Source organism: Sorex fumeus, unplaced genomic scaffold (genome assembly GCF_029834395.1).
Source record: "Sorex fumeus unplaced genomic scaffold, SorFum_2.1 ptg000010l, whole genome shotgun sequence".
NCBI lineage: Eukaryota > Metazoa > Chordata > Mammalia > Eulipotyphla > Soricidae > Sorex > Sorex fumeus.
In genome coordinates, this window is record NW_026606067.1 from 32,721,508 (window position 1) to 32,739,357 (window position 17,850).

Below are 17,850 nucleotides of genomic sequence, written 5' to 3' on the forward strand. Positions count from 1 at the left end.
CCCATTCAGAGCAATTCTGTACCCATCACAGTACTTATCACTCAGCATTATCATTAGCAATACTAACAGAAATGAATTGCCTTTCCTCTCTTCACATCGGTCACTGAGAAATTATTTAGCAACTAAATGGATTAAAGTAACTGAATAATGCTAAAAGCTTATACATAGCTTGCTTATAACGTCAGATCAATTTCTGTCGGTATTAAACAATAAATCCGTTCTTTACACTCAGAAAATACACACACGCATACAATAACACACACCTTCGTGTCCTTTTGAAATGGGTGTGCATGTGTGCTCACTAATCTTAAAAATAGGCTGAGACAGAAACACGGTTTGAGATCTAGGGCAGACTGGTTGAGATCATAACTACACGCAACAACTGCCAGGAGGAGACCAACTGGGGAATTGAACAGATTAGGTAAGTCAGAAATTTAGACATTTCCCCCCATTATGTTCCTTATTGCAGTTTTGTAATAAAAACATGAGCAAACTTCAAAGGAAGTTCTGTAGTAAAGGTTAATTGCTACTGAAGAAGAGGGTGGGCCCAAGCGCAAGCACTTTGTGCCCAACTTGCAAGGAGACAGGAAGGATTACACGTGGCTGTGAGCTGAGGATGCGTGCCCAGCCCTAGGCTGGGAGGCGGCTCTGCCAAACCTCAAAGCCCCACCATGGACCTCCTGGGAGGACGTGAACACATGAACACGAGGCTATGAGTCCGTGGCCGCTCACGGTGGGGCCGGGAAAGGAGGGAGGAAGACCTCAGTTTCCTTCCAAAATGCAAACCGGACATGCTCTTCTGCCCTCGTTAAGCCAATTCCTGAGTGGTGAGACAGGCGTGCTTGTGAGAGAGCAAAGCATCTCAGGAGTCAGAGCTCCTGCACCAACACGGTCAACAGACCGTGCTGGACTTGGGGGAAAGAACCAAACCCAAGTTTTGCCTGAAGTGCAAGCAAGGAGAACAAAAAAAGAAGTCACGGATTGGTCTCTATGACTATTCTGTGGATCTAGTCCCCCGCAAATGACACTTAAGATCCCTACAAAAGGAATAGCAAACAGGCAAAAGTAAGGAAAATGAATTTCCTGAAATCTGACAAGCATAAAAGAACTATGGTATGGTGCAGAGGTACGGGTTTAGGAAACAGAAGCATCTAGTAGAGCCGGCAACTACAGATGAACATGGTTTTTAAGGCTATCTTACCTCTACAGAGGAATGAAAAAAGATAGACCATAACAGAATCTCTTGACTGTATTGGTAGAATCCTTGTCTCATAGACCTTTATTTTTGTGAACTATTCTAACATGACTTAGCACATGGAATTTTTTAATGACCTTCTAAGCTTCCTTGCACCTTGAATATTTGCTACTTCCTTGTACTTTTCCTGTCCATCTCTTTGTCATAGAACTTTTATTTCCAGTGTTTGTTTAAAAAAAAATATGTGGCAAGTGAGGGAGGCAATCAAGGGAGATTGCAAAAACATACGACATACAGTGAAAGTAAGGGACCAAGTGATAGGCTTTTGTGGCTACTTCTAAATATGATTGAGTCCCTTCACTCTCATAGTAACTTCCAACCAGTTTAGTAACTGAGATTTCACTAAACAAGTATGCTTTTAAAACTACACAGATAGCTTCTAAGCTATTATGAAGTAGGTATTACCATTTCCAAAAATTCCTCCTTGGAGCCAGAACTAAATTATTTTTAAAAATTATTATGAAAAGAAATTGCTAGAAAACTCCTAATAGTGAGCCAGTGAAAATCACTGGTATCTACTTACAGAATCTAAAACGGCTAAATAAAGATATTAAAGGTTTCTGAATCTTACTCTACAGAAAAACAAGACCTGGTTAATGTTTGGCTTATTCTGTTGTTAGGAAGTCAGGATCACCAGGACCACTGGAATGACCAGGTCAGAGCAAACTTATCAGATCACATTTCATTTACACAATAATTATATGCCTCAACTGTCTTTCAGCAATACATATTTGACTGACTTAAGCAACACCTGACTTGATAGTTTCTCCAATAAGTTTTTATATCCCCAACGTGATTTTATTTCAGATTCACTTAGACTAAAACATAAATGCCCTGACATTGTCACGGCAGACTGGGTGGTTATTCCTCTGCCTACTGCCTTTCAGTATTTAAACCATATCTACAGCAATTATTTGCCAGCATATCTAAAAGAAGGCAGGCATTTCCTGTTGCACACAAATGGGACACTCTTATCTAAATGACTGTTTAAACAGGTATTTAAGAAAAGACTATCACAGGCAGGAATTTACTGATGACGGAACACATTAGTTTAGGGCTGGACACTTTAGTTGAGGACTAAGCATTGTCAGGAAAGGAAGCATATCAGCATCAGGAAGGTATAGGGAATACTTTACAACTCCCGTGTGGATCAAGACGTAGGACTGTGAAATATGCCATCTGCATTTGGGTGCAGCAAGAATGGCACAAACACAGAGGTCTGAAGTCACCAAGACGTCTCCAAAGGTCAGAGTAGCTTTGAGAGTCTGAGCTGGAGAGTCCCAACTTTGGAGATCTCTGTTTCCCTCCCCATGAAAACCGCACAGCAGGTCAATTTAGTTCTCTCTCAGGTAAGCCCCATTCGACACAATGAACACCAAAGAATGGTCAAGGAACGGTGCACCGAAGACTTCAGAAATATAAACGCATTTCCTGGAAAGACACTTGGAGCATAGCTTTGGCCTTTCTCAACTGTACTCTGTATTCTGGCTGCCTCGCTTTGCTCTAACCAGTGAAACTGGAATTTATTCCCAGTAGAGGCTTATAAAACTGGGCTGTTATTCTCACATTAAGTAGACTGCCCTCTGGTGAGGACTGTGGTTTCTGTGTGGGCTGAACATGTGGTTTACTGCCTCTAATTTGTTTATGTTGTTGATGGTGGTTTCAGAAGAAAGCTGAAGGCCCTTACATTCTAAAGAGAGACCTGATTTGCTTCATTAAAAAAAAAATAATCGTTTAGGGAGTGGGAGGAGAAGAGGAGAGCATGAGGGTGCATTAATGCGCCATTGCTACTGGAGGGGCAAGTGGGGTCCACTGGACCACAGCCCTGCCTCATTCAACTCTGCATGTGAAATGAGTGCCCCCAATTTGCTTATTGTAATTACCTATGTGTGGCTTGGTGGCTTTTGGCAGAGATCCCTTTTGCCTCTAAAGGAGGGACCAAAATTCAGGAACTACCAGCTAAAGGAAGGGGGCGTGAGAGAAACACATCTTGTAAAAACAAGACTGAATTTTAGTACAAACTTAGTGAAAATACTGACAATTCCCAAAAAATAAAGCTCAGAATTTTGGTAAATGAGACTGACCTCTACTTTCTACCATCGGGTAAACAAAGAGAGGTGTTCAGGATTTACCAGTGGAACTAAGTTCAAAGTCTTTCAACCAACTGACCCTATGCAGAGCCTTCCCTATTGCTACAGAAGAGTTTTCTTACTCCTAGGAGTCCTACATTAAAAAAAGGAAAATAATCATGCATGTCTGGCAGAAGAGGAAGTTGTAGTAATTGTTGCCAATAAAAATGAATGTGAAAGAGCAATTAAACACTAACCTACCTATACTCTTGGTTTAATAAGAACCCCAAAAAATGCCCCAATGAAATAAATTCTGTTAAAGTCTCAAAATCAGTCTTTGTTTTCAAAAAGGACGGATTTTTTTCTTCATTCTCACAAGGATGGATAATGAAAAGACAATAAAAACTTTCAAATTTTATTATTTTGTAGGAATTTTTTTTTGATTTGGCTAACTTCAATTTGAACTCTGATTGTCCCACTGAAAATACAGCATCTTCAGGGTAAACTACGTTTAGGTGGTTCGAAGGAGTACAATTTTCTCACCCTTTTTAATGTTTTAAATGCCCCCATATTGAGTTTCATGACACTACATCAAATTAATTACAAAATCATTCAGAACTATGAGGAATGATGGGATGTCATTGAAAAACATAGCTTTTTAAATTTGAGAAACCCTTATACACTTTAATTAAAAAAAATTTCAGAAAAATATGAACAGATGTGCTATGCATATATATACATATACTAAATGGCACTTATGATTTGAGAAGGGGTAATTTCAACATTCTTAAGTGGTAACACAAGCTAGGTATTTAAGGGAATGATATAATATGACAACATTGTAGACTACCAAACTATGCATGGTCTCTGGAAATTGTCATTATCAACATGTACAACAACTGGTAGCATGAGGTGGTCTGTACAGTATCCTTCATGTCTAATTGAGTCACACAGTCTAAAACACTTGATGGGCACCAGGCACTGCCTCCTAATGAGAACTGACTTTTCTTTTTTTAAAAAAAAAGCATTCAATGTGCCTTTCATATAAATTAATATCATTTTCAGCAAGAGAGGATTATAAATGTTTGCTAGCAAAAACTAAATTTATTTACAAACTGAGTCTAATTTATTTATGGCTCTGGTACAAAAGGCTTTTGTTGAAATATTTATGTTATCTGTACTTCTGCCTCACTAAGCTCTACCACAATCATAAACTCTGCTGAAAAATTATTTGCAGTTAGCAGGATTTAAACTACCTATTATATCAACAGCTAGTGCCGTAAACTTTTGCACTGCTTGATAAAGTTTCCTCTGTGGAATAAATACACATTTGACTTTCAAAATCCTTGGTGGGCTCCCAAAAGTGAAGGATTAAACAGACGCCCCCAAACTTAAAGATTTTGTGTGAATGTTTCATTCCACATCCCAAATGAAATTTTGTGCATGTCTACAAAAATGCCCAGGTTAAAATTTTTTTCGACATTTAAAAGGGAAACAAGATGACTAAAAGAGCAAGTTTTTGCTAAAGATTATGCCTCTCAGATGTATTAATTTACCCATGCCTCTCAGATGTATTAATTCACCTATGCCATGTTGTACCTGAAACTATTTAAGTTGCTTAGACTTAGAATTCACTTATACATGATGGAGTATGGAGGAAAATGGAGTATCCATCAAAATAGATGGTCTGATCTTAGAGCATAATTTTGAAGATAGTATTAGAAGAGTGCTGAATGTTACTAATGTTACTACTGAATGTTAGTAATTCATTCATCAGCCCCACCAGTCTTGCATGATCTCCTAACTTTAGGTTGACTAAAGTAACAAAAATTTTAAAAGCTCTTGTGTGGTGTGAGGTAGTGGTCCAGTTTCACTCTTTTGCTTGTGATTAACCAGTTTCCACAACACTATTTGTTGAAGAAGGTTTTTCTACCTCAACTTGATGATGTTGACTACCCCATCATAAATTAACTGCCCACATAACAAATAGTATTCCTGGATTCTCAATCATATCCATAGATCTGGGAATCAGATTTTATTTCAGTACCATCATGTTTTCATTATGTAGTTTCATAGTATACTATAAAGGTCATGGAATAGATAGGCTCTTACATTTTTTCTCAAAATTTCTTTCACTATTTGGATAGTTTAAAGGTCCTTACAGGAAACTATGTGCTGATTAAATCAAACCTAAACTTTCTGCATGCAAACTATGAGCTTAGACCATCGAGTTATCTCTTGAACCCCCCAGACAGTTCTTTCTTAAATAATGTCCTCATATACTTACAAGTCAATGTAACTTAAATAAAAAACACAGTAGCAAAATAAGTACTGAAAATTGTATCTATAGAGTAAAAAACTCAAAAATGCAAAACTATTGATTTATCAAGTTTTTTTTATAAAAAGGAATTCCAAAATCCAGATATTGGTAACTTCACATTTAACAGTATACTCAGACTACTTTACATTTAATTAACATTATGTAAATGACAGTTTCATATATCAGTAATTATTCTCTGGTACAAATTCCCAGTTATTTTTCTTGTGATTCGCTAATTACTTTATGATTTCATCCCAATAAATCTTCTTTACCAAGCTTCTATTTAAGGTGGAGTTTTACAAAGCTCTAAATAAAATAAATTTTAAAACACTTTGCTGAATGGGAGAAAATATTAGCAATGCATCAGATATCTACAATATATAAAATATTCACAAATCTCACCAATAATATTACTAATGAACCTATAAAAAATGAAAAGAAAACATGAACAGACACTTCCACAAAGAAGACATACAGACTACAAACAGGTATATGCAAAAAGTGTTCATGATCACTTATTATCAGGAAAATTCAAATAAATTCAAGATATCATCTTACAACAGTAAGAATAAAATATATCAAAAAAGATATAAAACAATCAGTCTTAGAAGGGATTCAAAAAGGAATTCTCATTCTCTATTGGATGGAATGTTGTCTAGTTAAAGTCCTATAGGAAACAGTATGGAGAGTGCTCAAGAAAAAAAAGAACAGAGCTTACATATGATACAGTGATTTCAATTCTTAGTATCTATCCCCAAACACAAGAATATTAATTCAAAAAGATTCAATGATGGGGCCAATAGTCCGAATATGAAAACAACCCAAATATCCAATGACAGATGTGAGAATAAAGAAGCTGTGCTACACAGTGGAATGCAACGCAGCCACTAAAAAGATAAAGCCATGCAATTCATTTCAGTTTGGTATCATGTTAAGGGAAATAAGTGCACGGGAGAAGTTCAAATACCACATGATCTCATTCGTCTGTGGTAGAGAAACTAGACAAGGTAGAGAAATGAGAAATAGAACGAATCAGATGAGGACAAACATTTGGCTCTGGATAACAGAACAGAGAATACCAAATAAGAGGGAGAATGGGTGTGAAAAGGGGGCTGATGAAGAGGAGTGGATATAACGTAAGGACTAAAGTGGAGTATGTTGGTCACTTTGGTAATAGTGAGGTAAAACAACTGTGTACATCTAAACTATAAGCACCAACACAATTGTAAACATGTGATTCAAACTACAGTACTTCTTAATGAGTTTCCCAGTGTGAGGGAAAGTTGGAGACCTTGAGTCATTGGTGGGAGGACTCCAACACTGGTGATGGGTTTGGAGTTAGAACACTGAAACATGAAATACTATTATCACTATTTTATATCAGTGCCTGACCAAATTTTTAAGTGTTTAACACTGCCTAGCAGTTCTTTAAGGGCATAGTCTGTGTTTTTGTCATGGTGCCTTTTAGATAGTGCTCAATTAAACAGTTAAAATAATATGGTGTGTCTTTGGATGCCAGCTCTGTTTTAATGGGCCTTAGTAGTTAATAAAGGAAAAAAGATTCCTTGCCCTCATGAATCTTAGGTTTTAGTATCACTGTTAGTAGTGCTCAATAAGCATCCATTATTTATTTATGGTTATGATAATTTGATTGACTTCTGCAACCATTTTAATTTTATCAGAGTAAATGCTTTAAGGATATTTTTGAAGGCTGTTCTGAACTTTAATGTGGCAGCCACGGAAGATGTATATAACTTAAACTTCAATAATTATTTGAAATATCCATTTGTGTATCTTTGTAGAATCTGACCTAAACAAACAAAAAACTTATCAGTGTACTAGATACCCAGCTGATTCCAATATACTGTGGATCAATGTGCACAAACCTATGAAAATATGATTACTTCGAAGAAAAATAAGGGCATGTCATGATATCATGATTCAAATGAAGCCAGTTATGATATTTAAGGTAATTCACCATGGACAAGATAACTGAAGTGTGTAGAATATTTATACTACAACTTTACAGGTTTTGCACTGTTTTTTCTAGTTATATTGAATAGATCTACTACAATTCAATTGTTATTACTCATCAGTTATTATCACTATTAAATGTTAGCAACTATGATACAACATATACCACAAGCCATCAACCATTTAACAACAAATCTCTTATTTCCAAAACACCTTAGAGAGTCATGAAGAAGAAAAAGTGAAATTGCTAATTACATCAGACTGACAATCTAGTCTAGTCGGGGGCATATGACAAAGGCCCAGGAAGAATTTACTTATGTACTATAAAGCTGTGCTGAAGAGAATAAGGTGACTGATACGGAAAACAAGGACTACAAAATTCAATAGAAAAAGTTCTGTTGCTCTTCGTTCAGAGAAAACTGAAATGGAAGATGGTTAAAAATTCTACTTGTGATGAAGACAGATAATCGGGAGGATTATGAAACAAAAGGTTGTAGAATGCAGCCAAGCCTTGGAGAGGTAATGACTTTTAATTGGATTGAGTTTATCATATTTGCAGAAGTATAGCAGAGTAGAAGAAAGGATTAGTGCGATTTCCACTTTCCATTATTTGGCATAATGAGAAAACAGAGGGGGGTTTATATCCCTCGTATGTATTATAAACTAAAGGTATGCTTACCGTGTCAGTTTGGGCTAGCAGGGAGCTCTCCTAAACAACACATTTATTGGGACATAGTTAAATCAAATTAAGTCACCTGGAAAAAAGGTTCCAGCAATATTTTGCAGAGTACAAGTAAAGGGCTTATAAATTTTTAATTAATGTTTCTGGATCTCATCACCACTTCAAACAATAGGCTTTCTGTCTCTTTTTTTTTCAAAGTTTGATTCAAAATCATCACATAAAAATACTTGGCTGAAGGGTCGGAGCGATAGTACAGCAGGTAGGATTCTTGCCTTACAAACAGTTGCCTTGGGTTTAATCCCAGGAATCCCATATGGTTCCCTGAGAACCACCAGGAATATTTCCTGAGTGGAGAGCAGAAATAACCAGGTGTGACACAAAAAACAAACAAACAAAAACTTGGCTGAAGAAAAATATCAACTAAGTTGAATTCCTTCCTCCTAAGTGCAAAAATACATGTTCCTTCAGAAAATAGCATTATAGAATCATGTCAAAATATTCATAGAAAACAAATAAAAACAAAAACATGTGTCACTATGTAGTGTCTTTAAAGGACTGTACAATTAGTACAACCCAAATTCAAGTGAGCCCAAATGTCAAATATTAAATGTCATACCTCTTGTATGCTTTAAATCCAATGACTATGAGGGCAGAGAGAACAGGTTCCAGATTGACTACAAAGACCCCAGAATCCAGAAAGGATGTTAGATGATGGAAATTTAGTATATATTCGTTAGCTCATATACTTCAGCCAAAGCAAGTCAGTGGTAGTTAGAGGTGCCTTCTTTGTTCCCTCCTCTAAACTGGAAAGCTCTACACAATTAATATAAATGTACAGACTACATCACACAATGCGTGCTCCGAAAAACTAGCCCCTCACTAAAGGATTAACAAGTACTCAAGAAATCCACATATACACTTGGTGCTCAGCATGCTCATAGAGAATTTAATCAAATATAGTTTAAGTTTTCCTCACACTGCATCCTCTCCAAATATATTTACTATGAAAAGAATAAAAAATAGACAAAAATCCTTCCATAAGTTAAGCCCATATATTTTCTCCTTCCCTGGAGATAAGAAATATTTTCTATATTTCTATATATATTTCTATATAGGAAAGTTTTCCAGGAAAGGATATCAGAAAACAATATAATTGCTGCCAACTAGATCTGACTCTTTCTGTACTTATTACAGCATCTACCATACTTGTAAGTTAGAGAAAGCAATTTTCATAGGGGTAGGAACCTTGATTTGGTCACTGCTGCTGCAGTAATGCTAAGTAGAATGTTGGACACTGAGTAATGTTCAATGAACATTTTCTGTGTGGATGAATATACATATAAGAGAATAAATATTGAAATAAATTTCAAGCAGTTTGAAGACTATAGTCATTATCCTCAAATCCAAATCTCTTATGGAGCACATTTTATAAAGATGAATTCTATGACATATTGGAAATAACATGAAAGAATTCTTCTATAATAGAATGAGTCCTTATAGCATTTCCAGTTTTCTAAATTATGATAACAACCTAAAATATTGCAAGTAAATTCAGATGATCTGTAATGCACAGATTCAAGCCAATTTCTGTTTAAACTAGATCACACTGGGTTCAAGTCCACCTAAGTCATTATGTGACTCAGGGAAAAAAATTCCCTTAATCTATATGAATCTCAATTTCCTTATACAACCTGATGCTTCCCTAATTTGACAGTCACTAAGTACATTGATTTGAAATGTTGCTATCCAAATTGAGATTTGTTGCAAGCAAAAATATATAATAGATTTTAAAAACTTGGCACAAAAAATATAAAAGGACTACTTGATATTTCTAGATTGATTACAGAAATGTTATCAAATATTTGGGACATTATAATTACTTTACTCTGATAACATTCCCAACAGTTTGAACTTCAGTACGTAAAGAAATAGGTAATCTGACATGTCATTCTCTCAAAACTTTCATGTGTAAAAATGCAGGAATAAACAGAAGAATTTGGGTTTTTTGGGGGGGAGGGGCGGGGAACTTGAAATGTCATAATGTTATTTATTCTGTACTTTTTTTTTTTTTGTAGATTTACAATTTTTTGTGCTTTGGTTTCAATTATACAATGATCAGATACCCATCCCTCCACCAGTGCCCATTTTCCACCACCATGGATAATATCCCTCCCACCCCCATCCCCCCATCCCCCCGTCTCTGTGGCAGGGCAATCCCCTGTGTTCTCTCTCTCCTTTTGGGTGTTGTGGTCTGCAAAAGAGGCATTGAGTGGCAAACATGTTCAGTCCATAGTCTACTTTCGACATGCATCTCCCCTCCTGGGAGGATCCTCCAAACATCCTTTATTTGGTGCTCCCTTCTCTATCTGAACTGCCCTTTCCTCTAGGATACCCGGCTGGCCTCTAAGTTATGGAGTAATCCTCCTGGTGCTGATCTCAGCTATTCTTGGGTATTAATCTCATACTTTGTTACTTTATATCCCCCAGATGAATGCAATCTTTCTATGTCTATCCCTCTCTTTCTGACTCATTTCGCTTAGCATGATACTTTCCATATTGTACCACTTGTATGTAAATTTCATGACTTCATCTTTTCTAAGAGCTACATAGTACTCCATTGTGTAGATGTACCAAAGTTTCTTTAACCAGTCATCTGTTCTTGGGCATTCAGGTTTCTTCCAGTTTCTGGCTATTGTAAAGAGTGCTGCAATGAACAAACAAGTGCAGATGTCACTTCGACTATACATTTTTGCCTCTCTGGGATATATTCCCAGGAGTGGTATTGCTGGGTCAAATGGGAGCTCAATTTCTAATTTTTTGAGAATCGTCCATACTGTTTTCCAGAAGGGCTGAACCAGTGGACATTCCCACCAACAGTGAAGGAGTGTCCCTTTCTCGCCACATCCACGCCAGCATCGGTTGCTTTTGTTCTTTTGAATTTGGGCCAGTCTCTGAGGTGTGAGATGGTATCTCATTGTGGTTTTGATCTGCATCTCCCTGATGATTAATGATGTAGAGCATTTTCTCATGTGCTTTTTTGCCATTCGGATTTCTTCTTTGAGAAAGTTTCTGTTCATTTCATTGCCCCATTTTTGGATGGGGTTGGATGTTTTCTTCTTGTGGAGTTTAACCAGTATTTTGTATATCCTGGATATCAACCCCTTGTCAGATGTGTATTCGGTGAATATCCTTTCCCATTCTGTAGACTGTCTTTGTATTTTGGTCACTGTTTCTTTGGAGGTGCAGAAGCTTCTTAGTTTAAGATAGTCCCATTTATCTATCTCTGTTTTCACTTGCTCGGCCAGTGGCATGGCATCTTTGAAGATACCATTAGCTTCAATGTCATGGAGGGTTTTGCCAACTTTATCTTCAATGTACCTTATGGTTTCTGGTCTGATGTTGAGGTCTTTAATCCATTTTGATCTTACTTTTGTACATGGTGTTAGGCAGAGTTCTGAGCCTATTTTTTTTGCATGTAGCCGTCCAGTGATGCCAACACAATTTATTAAAGAGGCTTTCCTTACTCCACTTCACATTACTTGCACCTTTATCAAAGATTAGATGAGCATATGATTGAGGAGAGATGTCAGTGTATTCAACCCTGTTCCATTGGTCTGCAGTTCTGCCTTTGTTCCAGTACCATGCTGTTTTAATTATTACTGCTTTGTAGTACAGTTTGAAGTTCGGGAGGTTGATTCCTCCCATTTTCTTTTTCCCAAGAATTGCTTTAGCTATTCGTGGGGGCTTATTGTTCCATATAAATTTCAAGAGTGTTTGCTCCATTTCTTTGAAGAATGTCATGGGTATCCTTATAGGGATTGCATTGAATTTATACAATGCTTTCGGTAGTATTGCCATTTTGACAACTTTTAACACATCATATGCTATACATTTATTAATATTAATTAACGTATTTACTACACTTGATCTTAGCCAAAAGGCCAAGAAGCGATAGCACAGCGGGTAGGGCGTTTGCCTTGCACGCGGCTGACCTGGCCAGGTTCGATTCTTCCGGCCCTCTCGGAGAGCCCAGCAACTTACCGAGACTATCTCACCAACAAGGCAGAGCCTGGCAAGCTTCCCCTGATGTATTCAATATGCCAAACACAGTAACAAGTGTCACAATGGAGACGTTACTGGGCCCGCTTGAGCAAATCGATAAACAACAGGAGGACAATGACAGTGACAGTGAATGTATTTACTACAAAGCAAGGCAGCTGCTAAGCTAAATTTAATTTCAGCGCTTGTACTGAATTTTGGATCATTTTCTTCCAGATTGTTGATTTTGGAATGACTAGGTTATCTTACAGAATTACAAGCAAAAAATGATCAGTTAACATTTTTAAAGCTTCTGGTTCATCAAAACACCTGTGTTTGATTTATAAAAAAGTTTCTTTAAACCCATGAGATCAAGTAATACAGAAACATATATAGTTGCTGTTTTTAATTTATATTTTAAATAAAACCCTTGGTTTATACCAAATGCTTACATCTCTAAAATTATTCCACCCAAATTCAAGCTGCTAAAGTTTTAAGTAGATTAACATTAATGCATTAATGTATTCTCCATGAATTTAAACATTACAACCCATTTATCTACATTTAGGGACACATTAATAATTATAATAATAATTATAATATGTTAGAAAAACTCTTTATGTCTTACTTTTTTTTTTTTGCTTTTTGGGTAACACCTGGCATAGCACACGGGTTACTCCTGGCTCTGCACTCAGGAATCACCCCTGGTGGTGCTCGGGGGACCATATGGGATGCTGGGAATCGAATCTGGGTTGGCCACGTGCAAGGCAAACACCCTACCCGCTGTGCTATTGCTCCAGCCTCAATGTCTTACTTTTAAACCCTGAGAAATGATTAAAGATCATAATACATTACTAATTTCATGGATGAGGACCTGTTGCTAAGTATCTACCATTCTACCAAGAAAGATTTTTTTCCTGATATCAAGATTAACACTTGTTTTGGAAGTCTTTGGAGTCTCAGAGTTCATCAATTGTCTTCTAAAAAGCTGAGGAAAAGTTTTCAACCTTTAGTTACAAAAATGAGAGTATCAAACAGAGAGGGAGTTAGGGAAAGGCAGTGGCAGACTGGAAGTGATAAAGACAGTGGTGGGAGGTCTTGGATACTTTGGTGGTGTTGAGGTGCAGTAACTTTAAACATCAAAACCATAAACATTTACTGTAACCATGTTACCTGAGCTACAAAATACAAAAGTTTGGGTCCAGAGTAACAGTAGAGTGGATACAGGGTACATGCCTCACACATAGCCTATCCAAGTTTGATTCTCAGAACCACAAATGGACCTTCAAGACCAGACAGGAGTGATTCCTAAGTACAGAGACAAGAGTAAGCCCCAAGCACCACCAAGTGTGGCCCAAAAGCAAAAACAAAAATATATTAAAAGAAAAAAATGTTGGCCACAATTTTCCAAACCTCAGAAAGATCTTAATAATTGTTCATAGTCTATTTATTCATTTATCCCTTGAATGCATCCTATCATCTATCCACATCGGTCTATCCCTTACTCATAAAGGTAGTCTGTGAAGTTTGGCCTATTTGTATTCTTTTCACTTACAACTCTCTAAAATGGTCTAAAATCCCTCTAAAATTCATCATTCTCTATTTCACTACTCTCTAAGAAAGTCCTAATAATGTCCCAAGAAAAGTGAGGAAGACTAGGGAGGGATCTCTATGCTCCCCAACACTTTACAGACTGGTGGCAGAGGGAGAAAGGAAACCAAGACATTGGAGATGGAGAATATAAGACAGTGCTAAGTGCTCAACAGGAAATAATGCAGTGACATGGTAGGAGGCAGGTGTCTCTTTTAACTAGGATAAGCATCAGAGAAGAGACAGCATTTGAAATGTGTAATTTGGAGCTTGTCCAGGCCAAAGTTAAATGCCGCCTCATTTGCTAAGGGTTCCAGCTCTCATGTCTACCACCTCCCAAATCAGAATGAACTCCTTCCATTTAGTATATCAGAGAAGAGAAAATGTGCCTCAGAGCACAATTTTGACATTTACCCTGGTGCTTCTATAGCACCGTAGTACTGTCCTGTAGCACCGTCCTCCCATTGTTCATCGATTTGCTTGAGCGGGCACCAGTAACGTCTCCATGGTGAGACTTGTTACTGTTTTTGACATATCGAATATGCCATAGGGAGCTTGCCAGGCTCTGCCGTGCGGGTGGGATACTCTGGGTAGCTTGCCGGGCTCTCCAAGAGGGGCGGAGAAATCGAACCTGGGTTAGCTGTGTAAGGCAAACACTCTACCCACTGTGCTATTTTCATTTCTAACTTTTAGCTACTTTAGGACAAAGGCAGAATTTCCTTGAAATTTTATACCCTCCTCATAGTTCTATGACTATAGTGGATCCTCAAATTCAAATTGAATCAGCTTTAAAAAAATGCTAGTTATAAAGGATTTCAGTTTGATAGTTGCACTACATATTTAAATCTTAGAATTCTAAGGATGATGTTATCCACAAGCATCTTGTCACCACTGGAAAATGGATTTCCCAGACATTTATATATTCTCAATTATTTATAACATCTGTTAGCAAGTATTATTCTCCAGGTATAAGTGAAGAAACAAAGACATTTTCTACAAATCTCACATGATTATCCCCCAGAAAAGGAAATTCCGGAAATCTCTCTTTGAAGATGGCCCCTGCCCATGCAATGTGAATTCCCTACTTAAAAAAGAATGGAAGTTTTATTAATTAATCAGAAAATGGAGCTGTAATTTCACCACCTGAGGAGAATTTTATAAGAGAGAAATTTTATCAGCGCAAAATTTTATATTTTCATCAAAAATTACCTTTAACTGCTTTATAAAATCCTTGCCATTTTAGTACAGACTTTAAAAAGTGTACCTAAGGACTGGAGAAATACCACAGGAGTATACAAGGTTAAGGTCTTTGCCTTACATATGGCCAACCCTAGCTTGATCCCCAATGCCACATATGCCCCCCCAAGTACTGCAAGAAATAATGATTGAGTAGAGTCAGGAGTACGTTCTGAATGCTACCAGGGTGCCCCAAACCCCATCACTACCACCAAAAAAAGAAATATACCCGACTTAATAAAGCTTTGAGTAGCATCATTAAAAAGAAATAAGCAAGGACCTGGGGGGATGCCTTACATACATGAGCTCCCAAGTTCGATCCTTGGCACCACATCTTCACACCCTGCCCCAAGCACTGATAGTTTAGCACTGATGACTCCCGGGATTACCATACCCTTTGCTTTCGTTTTGAGAGTTGCACTACATACCTGAATCTCAGATAGATTTCAAGGGTTGATTTATCCACAAGCATCATTACCACAAATGACAGCAATGAGTGGAGTATTGCTGAAAGTGATCTCTATGCATGCAGTGACCACAGTTAGAGGACCACAAGACAATAAAAAAGAAAATAAGTAAATTTATCAATGGTAATAATAAGATAAATTTTAAAATACTCTTCTGCAGAAACCAAAATTTTTTTATAGTTAGAATATGATTCTGAAATTCCAATTTACTAAATAGAGCTTGAAGCCCCCATGTCCCAAGAAAGGATGGCTTCCAAGTTTAGACTGAAGTAAGATAAATACCCGACATTCCATTTCAAATACTGGGAATGAAGTAGATATTTTTCCTGCTGCTTCCCTGCCCAGCAATTTGACATCCATTTTAATGATGCTTGCATTATTGCTTGTCAGAAAAGTGAAATGGCCTGTCAATTTCATGGAATTTCTTCTACCTTTTGGATGATTATATTACATTTTAAAATAAGTGTACAGCTTCGTTTCCCCCTTTTTTTAGCCTAAATGGTGCATGTGTGGGTTCGGTAGGTGGCTGCCAGTGGAATGAAGTCATCATTTCAGGAGTCCAAGAGAATAGATCAAAATCGCGCCAACACTTTCGTGGATGGATATATGCTGCTAAATGGATGTTTACCTAGAAAAGTCATCATCTGGCATGCAGAATCGTGAGTGTTCCTAAGCAGTTAACTCATGTATACTAAACAAATTTGACTTGACTGCTGTGAGAGCGGCCCTGTGGAAATTCTCAACATACATTTGTTTGATTGAGCCGTCATTCCCAGTTGATCTGCGGATGATCTGTGCCACTTTGTTTAAATGTCCTGGTGTATTTTTTATGCACATACAGTGAAAAGCCAGTACGTTTCTGTGATGGATTAAATGGAAGTGAAATTTGAGAATGACTCCTGTTTTTGATTCCTCTGTTCTCAGACAGGTGGGTCTGGAATGATCAAGAATGTCACATTCAAACACAGGGGAAAATATGGAGCCCTTTTGATTTAAAACACATTACCGTAAAGATATATTTGCTACCGTGCTCTTCCACTACAAGAAGCTCTCTAGGATTCCCCATCTAAACAAGTACCAGATGGGTTAATTTCCAGCATCCCTTTCAAATGTCCAAAAACAGAGGGCAGAAAACTCACTATGGGGAAATGCAGACTCAGGAGCGAGCAAGGCCCGTTTCTGAAATATGGATTCAGAAACCAAAGGCAAGGTCAGGCTAGAACCAAAGCTCCAGATCTCAAATATCCTAGTAATAGTTAAGGTGGAAACCCAACACCACGGTGCTGTACCATGTCTGAGGCACTAATCAAGCGACTGCCTGTTTGCTTCGTGGTTAAAGCACTTCCTCCTGCTAATCTTCCTAGATAGGCTCTCAGCTTTAATAACCTATGGGGTCTGCTGTTAAGTGTGGTGATCTGGGGACCATCAGCACTGGTGTCTCCACTCTGCCAAACCCCAGACAACACGTCACACACACACACACACACACACACACACACACACACACACCACATGCACACCTCCCCCTCAGTTCCAGTGGATATGATAGACTAAGGCCTAAATCTCCATTCCCCCACTTCAAACACTATCCCTGACCCAACTTGTTCTCATAACTAAATTGTTCCCATTTTAGCAGCATTCCTTGGAGTCAAGACAAAGACATTTTCAAGCATCCTCCAAACCACAGACCAATACCTTTCCAATGGGCAGTTATAATTACAGCATGGAACAATAGAGACACCATACAAATTTTCACTCTAGAAGTAACTGACCCCGTTACTATTGTCAAAGTGTCACAGTCCAGGAGATAAATATTCTATTCAATACAGCACACCAAAACAATAAACTGTAGGTAAGGTATAGCAGAGAGAATTCATTCAACGTGAAGGTTGGAAACGTTAGAAAAGCCTACCCAGAGATGGTGGCACATGAGAGTGGTGTTGAAGTTGAAGTATTCCAGGAGTTTCCCAGATGGAAAACAGCTCATTCGCAGAAGAAAAGTATAGAGAAAAACATAGAAGGATAAAACAGTATTGCATCAGGCTAGAGTTCCTCAGTACTGACTTGGAGCAGGAAAGAAGTCAAACAGACATGTGGCTAATGGAAAGACAAAGTCCAAGCACTGCGAGTCATAGGCTAGAGTTTGGCCTCTCTTCTTACAAATGGGAATGCTAGCGAAGGGACTTTGCAAGGAGAACTGGGCAAAAATTAGAACTGTG

At 37.7% G+C, this 17,850-nt stretch overlaps 1 protein-coding gene and 1 pseudogene across 4 annotated transcripts in view; both read right to left on the reverse strand.

Moving 5' to 3' along the window:
- The window catches only part of MECOM (MDS1 and EVI1 complex locus), a 633,666-nt gene that overhangs the window by 321,231 nt on the left and 294,585 nt on the right, over nucleotides 1-17,850 (reverse strand). The gene's annotated exons all lie outside the window — the stretch shown is intronic.
- LOC130020209 (uncharacterized) lies at nucleotides 12,114-12,253 on the reverse strand (annotated as a pseudogene).